Source organism: Amphiura filiformis, chromosome 12, assembly GCF_039555335.1.
Source record: "Amphiura filiformis chromosome 12, Afil_fr2py, whole genome shotgun sequence".
NCBI lineage: Eukaryota > Metazoa > Echinodermata > Ophiuroidea > Amphilepidida > Amphiuridae > Amphiura > Amphiura filiformis.
Window position 1 is genome coordinate 43,567,964 of NC_092639.1, and position 12,648 is coordinate 43,580,611.

Below are 12,648 nucleotides of genomic sequence, written 5' to 3' on the forward strand. Positions count from 1 at the left end.
GCAGTTCCGCATGGGGAACTGCAATATTTTGGTGCATTTCCGCATGAGGAATTGCAATATTTTGGTGTATTTCCGCATGGTGAACTGCAATATTTTTGGTGTATTTCCGCATGGGGAACTGCAATATGTTTGGTGTATTTTCGCATGGGGAACTGCAATTATTTTGGCGTATTTCCGCATGGGGATCTGCAATTTGTTTGTGGCATTGCCGCATGCAAAAAAAAGCGGAAATGCACCAAAATGTTGCAGTTCCCCATGCGGAGAACCGCACATCCCGATGTGCATCACCGCATGTGGAAATGCTAGTTGGGATGTGTAGTTCCGCATGCGGGTGTGCGTGACGGAATGTGCAGTTTCGCATGCGGAATGTGCAGTACTGCATGCGGTCGGTTGTAATACCTGGTTTGAGACCTTGACGTGTTTTTGAGACCATAACATGTTTTTGAGACCATAACAGGTTTTTGAGACCATAACATGTTTTTGAGACCTTTTTCTGTTTTTGAAACCTTTCTCTTTGTTAAGGACCTTTCTCTGTTTTTGAGACCTTTCTCTGTATTTGAGACCTTTCTCTGTTTTTGACCTTGCTCTGTTTTTGAGACCTTTCTCTGTTTTTGAGACCTTTCTCTGTTTTTGAGACCTTTCTCCGTTTTTGAGACCATTCTCTGTTTTTGAGACCTTTCTCTGTTTTTGAGACCTTTCTCTGTATTTGAGACCTTTCTCTGTATTTGAGACCTTTCCCTGTTTTTGAGATACTATTGAGACATTGTTGTGTGTTTGTTTCTGAGACCTTTCTGTTTTGAGACCGTATTGGGCTGTTGCGACATTACTGTGTGTTTGTTTCTGACAGCTTTCTGTGTTTTTGAGACCTTATTATATACTTTTGAGACCTTGTTGTGTGTTTATTTCTGAGACCTTTGTGTGTTTTTGAGACCTTATTGTACTTTTGAGACCCCTTTGGCCCTCACGGCCGCCCATAGATAGGCCTTACATTGGCCAGACATTTTTAAAACTTTGCAATGAGTTTTAGTAAACATTCAAACGTACAGTATTGGGGTTTGAACATGAGGTCATATTTATGAAATTTGCTACACAAGTAACATTTGTACCCAATTGATGCTCAAAGCAATTGTCCAGTGTTTCCCTGACAAACTTCCATTTGATAGTCTTAATTCACTGTTTTTGCCATATTTTGGCCATGTTGAGCTATAATTAGTGAGCATCTGCACATCTCAGCTTACAACAATCCATTTTCCAATCCAAAGAATTTAAAGATGGGAGCTTTTTTCTTGTATATTCGACACAACCACCTTACGTGTGTCAAATGTGATGACGAATCCATCAGCCACCTTTTTCTTCTTGTCCTGCTCCAAGATCTCCTCTTTCCCGACCTATAATACACAATGATGCTCTTGCTGTCTACCTGGAATGACCTGTCTCCTCTTAGGGTATGGCTTATCTCCAATTACATCACACTTCATTCCCTCCGCTGGCCTGAAAATTGAGCATGTTAAAATATGAGAACATAAATTGAACTGCTGTTTTATAAGAGCTTAAAAACAAACTAAAGCAGTAGCAACTGACAAGTAGGTGAACTTTGGATGGATCTAAGAAAGCAGTGTTGCCAAAAATTTTGCAGTGTCAAGGCGTAGCGAATTGGTTTGCCAGGCTGCAAGGAATGACTCTCAAGGAGCCCAATTTTAAAGATTCCAACATAAGTGCCCAATATCAGATATATGGAAAATTCACCCGGATTTAGAACGTAAATCACCCAATTGAGCGGAAAAGCAATTCACTTAAAAACATACGGTTCATGGGAAGTTACCGACCAAACAATCAATGGTCACAAAAACCCATTGTCATTCCATTTTGGAGCTTCAGAGACTAAAATCTTCAAAATTCGGTTGAATTGAAAGGAAAATATAGTCACATTACTGCCGCGAACTGACTCTTGCAATGCAAAGTAGCCCAATTTTAGGCTACATTACTTACCAGATGTTTCCAAATTTAACCAAAGTTAATGCTTTATTTAGCTAAATGGTGACAGATAATAAATGCATTCTCAATGCTTGGAAAAAAATCATGCTTTTAACAAACACAAACATTTTTCCTAACAGTTCAATTACAATGTACCATCAACATTTGACAATACTATGATTGAGCTTGTTCAAAATTTAAATATCTGGGTTTGAGACTTTCTTTTGGTCTCTCATGGTTGACTCAAATTGTCACCCATCAAGACAAACATCTTCTTTACTATACATTAGTTAGCACATGTTTGGATCTCATTTCACTCTTTTGTTATAAAGTTTGTTTCAAACATTTCACGTCTGACATAGTAAATCTCAATAAAAATGCTTCATACATGTATTAGCCACATTGCAACCTCCATAAGAGATGAAAAGGTGGTCTATTCTTGCCACAGATATTTAATTAATTTTTAATTGGGAAGGGCTTTGAGACAAACTATCAAATCAAGATGGCCTAATCACTGCGTGCTGATGATGCATCTGTTGTCATTGATAGATATTGACTCCGTGGAACAGACTGAAAAGGAGGTTAGTTTTGTAAAATTCTTTTATTGTATTGCATGCATACTTTGAGGCTATTCAAGCTACATTGTTTTTCTTCTCTTTTTATGAATGTGTCCTCTTAATAAAATATATTGATTTTTATCTTTTAAACATGAATACCTAGATATTGATTGCCCTAATTAGCATGGCCATTGACTAATGACAAGCCTCGATTTTAATACATTTGTAAATACCTTGTGGGGACTTCAGTTTAGGTATATATGAAAGCCCAGTTACTGATTATCCATCATATAAGTTTAACTTCAACTTTAGTTTATTCATTGATACATGCAATATGGTCTTGGCCATGGGTGGAAAAAAGAAGTACAAAAAAGGAGGGATATCTTGGAATGCAAAGCTGAAATTTGGGGACTCCAAGCCTAAAGACCTGAAAATATAAAAGTTAAAGAGACAATCTCACCAGGAATTCCAGAGATCGTTCAAGCTAATGATCACAGTGAATGGTTACGGGATACCACAAGCAGCAGAGCTCCTGCAGATGACAGATGCCAATGTTGCAGTCGGTGCAGTTCTTCGACCCCAAACTCATGAAACTTCTCCGGTAGAGAAAATGCTGCAAGACAAAAAAGATACAGAACCTGTCAGTGGCTATGTAGAAGCACATTTGACTACATGCATAAATGCTATACAAGACTGTGTAACTGAACATAACTTGATGAAAGCTGGCTGATGACACCAGGCAACCTGTTAACCAAGTGGGGAGTGAGTGGAATCATCAGGATGAAATGCAACTGAAATTGCAAAATGCTACTCCCAATTTTGGAATTGCTACTCAAATCTGAAAGTGAGTAGCATTTTTTGCTACACAAAGAAATATTCGAAAATTGATCACTGATTATGACCCCTACCCTCAGATATGTGAGGAGGGCCGGGATATCATCTTTTGTGCGGTTACATTAATGACTATCCCAGTGTTGTAGTCCTCGAGTACAGTCCTCGGCCTCGAGGACAGGTTTTGAAGTCCTTGGTCCTACATTGTAGGACATGTAGTCCTTGGCCTCGGACGTGTAGTCCTTGGCCTTGGCCTCGGACCCCAAAGTCCTCGGTCCTCGACAACAAGGACCTGACAAGGACAGGCAAAATCACCAAAAATGCAGGCAAATGTTTAAAGAGTGAAAGAGTACAATCTGCTGTTTAGTTATAATTAAAACTTTTTAGAGAAACATGACAAGGATAGCTTTTTTTTGTACCTGATTGAAATACAAAACAGTTTGTCAATATTTTGGTGCACTCTTAACTATCATCTTTGCTCTTTGCAAAACATGCACATGGAGGCCAAATATGTGGTTTTATATTAAAATTCCACTCAGCCAATATGATTCCTAAAATAGGAATATCGAATAGACACAAGAGGTTCTTTAGATATTTGAAGAAACTCATTGGACGCTACTGTAGGACATGTTTCAATTACCCGGTAGGCCTAACTGTGATCAAATGAATTTTATCTATTTTAGTTATAATCTCATCAGCAACATTTTGCTGCGTTTGATCTTAAGATAGATCAGTGCCCATTTTAGGCTGCGTTGTCGCACATATATACCACATAACTGTCTTTTGACATCAAAATGGTAGGTATGCGGATCAAACACATAAGTGTACATATGTATATATTGTAATCTTCACTCCTAGTCTAGATAGGGGTACAGCCCAAAAGTTGAAGTCTTATTGACGAAAGTCCTTCCGTTAGGCTGAGATCACATAGAAGTATACGGTATTCGCTATATACGAAATACGCTCCTATGTGAGTATACTCCTATGTGATATATCAGCCTAATCGAACGAGCAAATACCGTATATTGTATCTATGTGATCGCAGCCTTAGGGAGGAGGGGTCGAAAAGTCAGATTACGTTTGTAACAAAAGTTGTTAAAACATCGGTCAAAGTTGATCTTTTTTTAAAAGGATTTAATATAAAATTTCAGTATTTTCTGAAGTAGGCCTACGATATTGAAATTTTACAGTGGTTGCTTCAAAATGATTTTAAATCAATATACATTGTAGTGTACAGTACTCGCAACCTGCAACTTGTAAGTTAATTTTGTAAGCAGCTGATTATTTTTATTTGAAAATACAGCAAATCCTAATTATTTTTTTTTTCGTGCTAAAAAGGTACGAAGAAAATATCTTAAAATAAAATAAGAATATTTGTTTCTTCCATAAACGTGATCACTAGTATCCTAGCATTGTCGCAAACCCATCAACCATAGCAACGGCACTGTATCCTATGAATACAGGTTGGAGTTTTCAATATTTGACACTTGCGTTAGAGGGGAGGGTGGAGGGGTTAGCGTTCTAGCGAAAGGACTTTCGTTTATAGGATTTCATCGAACTTTTGGGTTGTTCGATATAATGAACAAATTGGGTTTTGTTGGTTGAAACTAGGATAAAGAGTCCATTTTAGACATGTTTATTTTATAAAGTTCTATGACTTACTGAGCAGCGTTATTTAAAGTGCATATAAAATTGCCTTATGTTGACCCCCCCCCCTGATCGGGCGTGGTTTAGTATGGTTCATTATTATGAAAGTCCTTGGCCTTGGCCTCGGAGACAAAAGTCCTTGGCCTCGGAGGGTTGTCCTTGGCCTCGGACACCATGTCCTTGGCCTTGGCCTCGGACACCAAGTCCTTGGCCTTGGCCTCAGACATGAGGTCCTCGACTACAACACTGGACTATCCCCACCCCCGGGTATACATTGAGGGCATCGTATACCCACTAATGTGACGTATAGACCCAAACACACATCACATACAAAACCCATCTCAATATGTGACTTGACCTTGACCGTGGTGACGTTTGAAAAATGGCTTCAAAATCGAAATTTTAGCGTTCATTTTTCCCCATCCCGTTAAGATGTGGGTGATAGCGGATATTTGTAATGAGTGAAATTTGTTTACAACTTAGGGAACAAGTTATGTAATGAAAGATCAAGCACAATTATCAATTATATTATCATCATATCCAATGTTTTCAAAAATGCTGATTATATTCAACTGATCCTTTAATTCTTTTGAGGAGTGTAGCATATTATACCCTATTATATTAATGCTCACCTTACTAGAGATAAAGAAACTAAAATTCCTAATCTTTTAAAAATTAAGAGTTATTAGTCTTAATTAATGTGAGGGATGGACATTTGCCTCCCTCACACTAACTTATTTTGGATGTACAGGTACCGGTACCAATGTATGTTTGAGTGAAAATATTTTTGTTTACATATTAGTGCAACCCCTGCCACATGAAATATCAATGAGATTTTTAATTAGATGTCTTTCAGAAGAGAGTTGGAGGTCATGGAAGGTGAACACTAGAAATTTTGTCCGTTCCTCACACATAAAAATCCAAAATAGTTGTTTCTCTGAGAAATATTTCAAGGAATTAAAATAGCATACCCTATCCCCGGTGATATCACTAGGGACTTAGGCCTACCATGCTTGCCACTGTGTTTGGTGTGTTCTTGAAATGTAAAAAGGGATGCTTTTATAAAAGTGTATTGAAATGCAAAAAATATGGGTAATTTTAAGGCTAATTTGTACCCGTTTTTGTGTAAAATATGGGTAACATATATGCTGAAAATATTCTTGAAACCACGCAAAATAGGGGGTATTTTTTACTTTGGGAACGATCATGCATTACACCTTTGAATAGGAAGTGACAACAGCGGGACCCTATATTAGTGCTCACCTTACTAGAGATATATAGAAACTTAAATTACCAATCTTTAAATCTAAGAGTTATTAGTCTTTAATTAATAAAAAATTTAAAAAATGTAGATATTTATATAGCGCTTTATGCCGTAAACAGCCTCAAAGCGCTTTACATTTATTCCGCCGTCATTAGAATATATGTCAGGACCACGTTTGCAGCCTACAAGTGGCACAGGGTCCATCAGTACAACGACTGTGACTACCCCTAACAGCTTCCCATTGCACCTGGGTGGGGTGAGGCAAGCGAGGCAAAGCGCCTTGCCCAGGGCGCAACACGGTGGTGGGACGGGGAATCGAACCCACGCACGTCGAGCAAGCTCTCGGATTATGAGTCCAAGGCCGTAACCACTGAGCCACCGTGCACCTAATTATGGTGGTACTACACCCTGCCCAATTTGTGCCTATTTTTGCATTTTTCTCAAATATTATAGCACATTGGAGACAAGTAAGATATGTTTATTACAGGGCAAGGACTACAACTACTGCACTGGAAATTTTATTTCAGCACAGACAACAGTTGTGGAGTTACAGTCAAAAATGAGGGAAAACCAATATTTGATCAATAAATCAACAACCCGGAACTACTTGCTTTGAGTTGATGAATTTTCAGTACAGTAGTTGTAGTCCTTGCCCCTATAATATACATATCTTACTTGTCACCAATGTGCTATAATTATTGACAAAATGCAAAAATAGGCACAAAATTGGCTAGGGGTGTAGTACCCCTTAAGGGACCGACATGTCCGTCCCTCACACCAACTTATTTTGGATGTATAGCTACAGGTACATGTTCCAATGTATGCTGAGTGAAAATATTTGGCCACTAAATATTAAACCCAATTCTTCTACCCAGTCAGAGAGTCTGTCTGTAACAAAATCAGGCCAGTCCCAGAAGGTTAAGCTCCTATATGGTCATTTTCACGGTAAAGAGTGTAACTTTGGATTTTTAACATTTTGATCCATAGTGGTGTAATAAAGCTACAGAATTCCACGATTTTTGGCCACATAAGTCATCTAGTTAGCAGCTACCTTGGGTAGCATAATCATCTTTGGGAGTTACTACGTTCGGTTTTGGCCGGCTAAAAATGTCCATAAATGGTCGCTTGTCATGTCTTTGGTCATCCTTTGTGTAACAACTAACATGGTGTAAAATGAGAAAAATATCACAAAGTTTGATTCAATTCAAATACATTTTAGACCATTATAAGTATATATTTCTGGAAAGCTTATATTACAAGGATGCCAAATCAACAAAGTAAATGTCATAATACAGGGTGGGTAAGAAATATACAGGGTGGAACAACAACAAAATTAACATTTTTCTTGTCATGACAAACTCCCAAATTTTCCTTTTCTGAAAGCTATCTATGTAGCTCAAAATAAATATGGATTCAGAAAGTCATTGCATGGGTCCTTCAAACAAATTAGGAAGAAAAAGTTTGGTATCCCTTGCGTTAAACATATAGGGTGGTCAAAAATTGTAAAATAATTTTACAATTTTTATGACATTTATCAATCAAAACTTTTTTCCTCAATTTCTGGCACTAAAACTAATAGCAAAATTGAATTCCTCATCAAATTTCATTTTAAAAATAGGTGTATTTTTGAATAAGCAGGGTGACTTGGGCAAGAGATAGACCATTTAGAAATGTCGGAGCATTTACACACACTTTGCACAGTAACATATAGGGAAAACTGTCTTAATTAGCATTTAATTAGGTAATTTATTAGTTACATGGCCACGTTGTTTTGAACTCGCCACCCAAAAATGGTGGTGTTGTTACGCTTTTCCAAATCGAGACTCATTCAAATTGTTATATCTCTGCTTAAACAAAAGGTATTGAAGTGTTTGGTGTCATTTTGTAGCTATGTGCCCTAACAGACCTCCAAAGGAGAATTGTTTATCAGCTAAGATAGTGGAGTTAGAGTTGTTTGAGTTCAGAATGACCGAGGTGGTGGATGAGGCGGTGGCGGATGAGGCGGTGGCGGTACAGTGTATGTGCAAAGTCTATGGGAAATAAAGATTTTGTGTGTGCGTTGAATCAACTGATCATATCTTTGCATCCATATGGGCTACAGACATGGTTAAGAGCTCTTTTGAAAGATTATTAATTCTGCTAATTGTTTTAATCATTTTAACTCTTTATGATTGGTTTAGTCTATAAAATGCAAACTTTTATGTACAAAACTACCCGTTTTCATATTAAACACTTTAGTAAGCAATGCGGATGTCTTCAAAATCTAAAAGTTGCTGTAAATTTTAATTACTTATCCTATCATAGTCAAAGTTTACATTTTCTGAGAGGAAATTTGATGAGGAATCTAAATATGGACTTACTTTTTTTTGTATGGGTTAGGGATAAAATGTTTCAGTTCAAAATATGTTGAATTGTAAAAAAATTTGAACATATTTTGGGACACCCTGTATTCCGAGATTACCAAACAGCTGTGATTTTTTTTTCTTCCAGAGTCAGTAGGCTCCCCCCTAACCTCTAACTAATGTTGTTTACTTTCAGATTAAAACTGCAAGTTAGTAATAAGCAATGCATTAAATGACCCATTTTTTATTTGGATTTTTTTATTCCACCCTGTATAACTTCAAGGTCACCCTGTACAGTGAGTTGAAATGTGTATATTTAAATTGCTTTTGCCTTCAGCTTTCCAAAAATGTATACTTTTGCTAGTTTAGGGTTGATAGTTGTGGAGATATTCTAATTTGAAACTTGATTGGTGTAAAATTCATAATATTTGTGATGTAATGCTAAGGGTGGCGAGTTCAAAACACGTGGCCACATCTTTTGTTACAGTTGATCTACTATGAAGTAGATCTACAATCCAGGATGATATATGTGCAATTTGAGGTCCATGCTAGTTGTACTTTTTAAAGATACAAAGGTTTGAAGTTTGCCATATTTTCACAATTTTGTGCATAACCCTATGGGGCTCCCCCGACCCGGCTCCCCCGACCCGTCTGCTCCATTGACACATCTTTACATATTGAGGTATAAATCTCAAAGTTGTTTTCCAATTGACTTATTAGGAGTTTTTGTGTTTGAAAAAGAGCATTTAATTATCTACAAAATGACACCAAACTTTCTACAATAGGTATTATACTTTTAGAATAAACCTAACTTGAAGTGTGACAAAAGCGTTTTCATGTTACGGCTGCTCCATTTTTGGGTGACCTATTTGTGACATGCGACCAAATATGGCCTTTTGATGTACTAAAAACAGTAACATTTTTGTGAAGCCCTGTGTTTTCTTCAGTTAGTTCATAGATAATTTTTCTTATGCAGAAAGTGTAGTCATATGCTCAGTAAAAACTGCCACATTAGTTTTAATTGTGAACGGCCCTGTATTTTTGAGAACCGGACTTCAATATTTGTTGTTTCGGAGGCTTCATTTTCTGTTAACAATTGTTAACAAACTTTGTGGGTATAGCTCTGGTTCATAATTGTTTGTCATTTATTCTTGATTCATAACAGTTAATAACTTAACTTTTTTTCAAATTTATCTGTCAATAATCCTAGCCCTTCAGAATAGGTCCAGTGGTTCTTCAAAGTTGCAGAATACTTCCAATAATCGGTTGAGCCCTAGATGTGATTATACCCGGTATCAATCATATACTATATGTACTATGACCTACGACAAAAAAATGACAACATTGTTGGAAATTTGTGAGTTTTGACAGTAATACTTTGAAATTTTAAGTTGTGTGTTTTGTGAAAAAGGATGTAAATTTTTATAGAAAACTGTTCCAAAATAAGGCTCAGATTGCACGAGAGAGCATCTAAACCCTGAGAGCTTCCAGGGCCCTTAAGCGGCCCTGGACCCCGGCTGTTAGGACTTCGCGCTACGCGCTCGTGATGTCCGCTACGCGCACATAGGCCTATTTCAGTTCTTTCACAGAAAATTTCCAGCACTTGTCATTAAGTTCCCAGACAGCAGAAAATTTTCTGGAGGCCTGTTGATAGGCCTATGATTTACCTGTTTATCATAATGGATCAGTCTTATTCTGATTGGTATGTACAGAAGATTTAAATTACTGTTGTCTTGTGTTCATAATTCTTATTTGTGTGAACAGTACCGCTGTTTTCAATTATAATCCAACATGTTCATCCTTCGGGTGTGACATAGATGTTTATCGATTTTATTGCCAAAGAACTGAATCATTCTTTTCCCAGTGCAGACAGACACAATAGAAATGGGGTGATAATGGTTGCGTTTACTTCTAGTAATGCGGGTCAAACAGTGAATTTCTGTTCACACTTCTCTTTCCTAGGTTGAAAAAAATTGACCCGGGTCGATTTTTTTGAGGTTTTTTCCTGTTCACACTTATAACCAACCCGGGTCTAACCCGGGTTGTACCCGGGACCCAGGGCAAAACAGGCATAGTGTGAACACGACCTAAGTTTCTTTAAATTTAAAAATTACTTTAAATTCTGAGGTACCAGTATAGAATGCTTGGTCATCTTTTGGTGGAGATCATTTCCTGTGATTACCTGCTTGGTGCATTACTGAATACAGTTTGCACGATTTCAATCACTTCACCTGGAAAATGAGACCCATCATACTCAACAACATGAACAAATTTTGTATCAGTCATACATGATGTTATAAAATATACATTGTATTTATTTTGCCATACCTGTTTGTATGTTATCTTATGCATGCGTCTCGTATAAATTCATATTCTTGGTATCTTATATTATAAGATAAATTCGTATTCTTGGTATCTTATATTTTGCTAGTTTCACATAACAGTACTGCCCAGTGCTTGCTTGCTTTGGCATTCCTCCCCTTTTTGTGCTTGTCCCTCTCATTGCATTTCTTTCTAAAAACACGTCATAATTTCTAACTGGCATTTAATAATGAGACACCATCTCATAGAGTTGAGGTTTTCATGATTATAATATTATCACATTCTTGCCATCTCAAATAATTTTGTCATTGATTATTTATGTGATGATGCTTCACCAGAAAGGCCCTTTGTTTTTATTGCCTCGTGCGTTTTGTCTTAGTTTTCATGGTTTGTTGCTCACTTGCTCAGAATAGGCTTTTTTCTGGAAGGCATCATCAAACAAACGTGGTGTTAATCATATATATTAAATGTAATTTTCATGATTATGATGTTATAAATATATATCTTAATTTTTGAGTCGTGTATAATAAATGTAGTTTTCAGAATGCTGATTAATTAATACATTTTATATTACCATTTCTGATGGTACATACATGTACTTCATTAAGTTGCCTACTGTTTGGTTATATCTTATGCATGCCTCTGGTATAAATTCGTATTCTTATAATTATTTTCATGATTGTTCTCACATTATTGCCATTTTGAACAATTCTATCATTGATAGTTCACAATGTATGTGACGATGCTTCACCAGAAAGGCCCTTTGTTTGTTGCTCGTGCGTTTTGTCATAGTCTTTATGGTTTGATGCTCACTTGCTCAGAATAGGCTTTTTTCTGGAAAGCATCATCTAACAATCGTGATATTTTAAAAACGTGTCATGTATATTAAATGTAATTTTCATGATTATGATGTTACAAAACATACATTTTATTTATTTTGCCATACTTGCTTTTTTTGCCATATCTGCATTACTAAGTTGTCTACTGTTTTAATGATATCTTATGCATGCCTCTCGTATAAATTCGTTTTCTTGGAACCTCATATTATGTTAGTTTCACATAACTTCCCAGTGCTTGCTTGCTTTTGGCAGCCCCCCCCCCCCCTTTTGTGCACGTTCCTCTCTTTGCATTTCTTTCTAAAACAGGGTGCTATCTCCAACTGACATTTAACAATGAGATACCATCTCAAGGGTGTGATTTTTTTTTCATGATTATAATATCCTCACATTCTTACCATCTCAAATAATTCTGTCATTGATTGTTTATGTGATGATGCTTCACCAGAAACGCCCTTTTTTTATTGTCTCGTGCGTTTTGCCTTAGTCTTCATGGTTTGTTGCTCACTTGCTCAGAATTGGCTTTTTCTGGAAGGCATCATCAAACAAACGTGGTGTTAAAAACATGTATATTAAATGTAATTTTCATGATTATGATGTTATAAAATATATACATCTATTTATTTTCCCATACCTGTTTGTATGATATCTTATGTAGGCCTATGCCTCTTGTATAAATTCTTATTCTTGGTATCTTATCTTTTGCTAGTTTCACATAACTGCCCAGTGCTTGCTTGCTTTTGCATTCTTCCCCCTTTTTGTGCTAGTTCCTCTCATTGCATTTCTTTCTAAAACAGGGCATCATTTCCAAATGGCATTTAACAATGAGACACCATCTTATAGAGTTGAGTTTTTCATGATTGTATAATATTCTT

The 12,648-nt window shown here is 36.7% G+C and overlaps 1 long non-coding RNA gene across 1 annotated transcript in view; it reads right to left on the reverse strand.

Annotated features, from left to right (window-relative positions):
* Nucleotides 1–242: 242 nt before the first annotated feature.
* LOC140166258 (uncharacterized) overlaps nt 243–12,648 on the reverse strand; it is a 29,193-nt gene continuing 16,787 nt past the window's right edge. The window contains exons 2-3 of the long non-coding RNA XR_011860840.1: nt 2,992–3,144; nt 243–1,491 (exon numbers count right to left, since the gene is read on the reverse strand). This is a non-coding gene — a long non-coding RNA (uncharacterized lncRNA). The remainder of the gene's footprint in view (nt 1,492–2,991; nt 3,145–12,648) is intronic.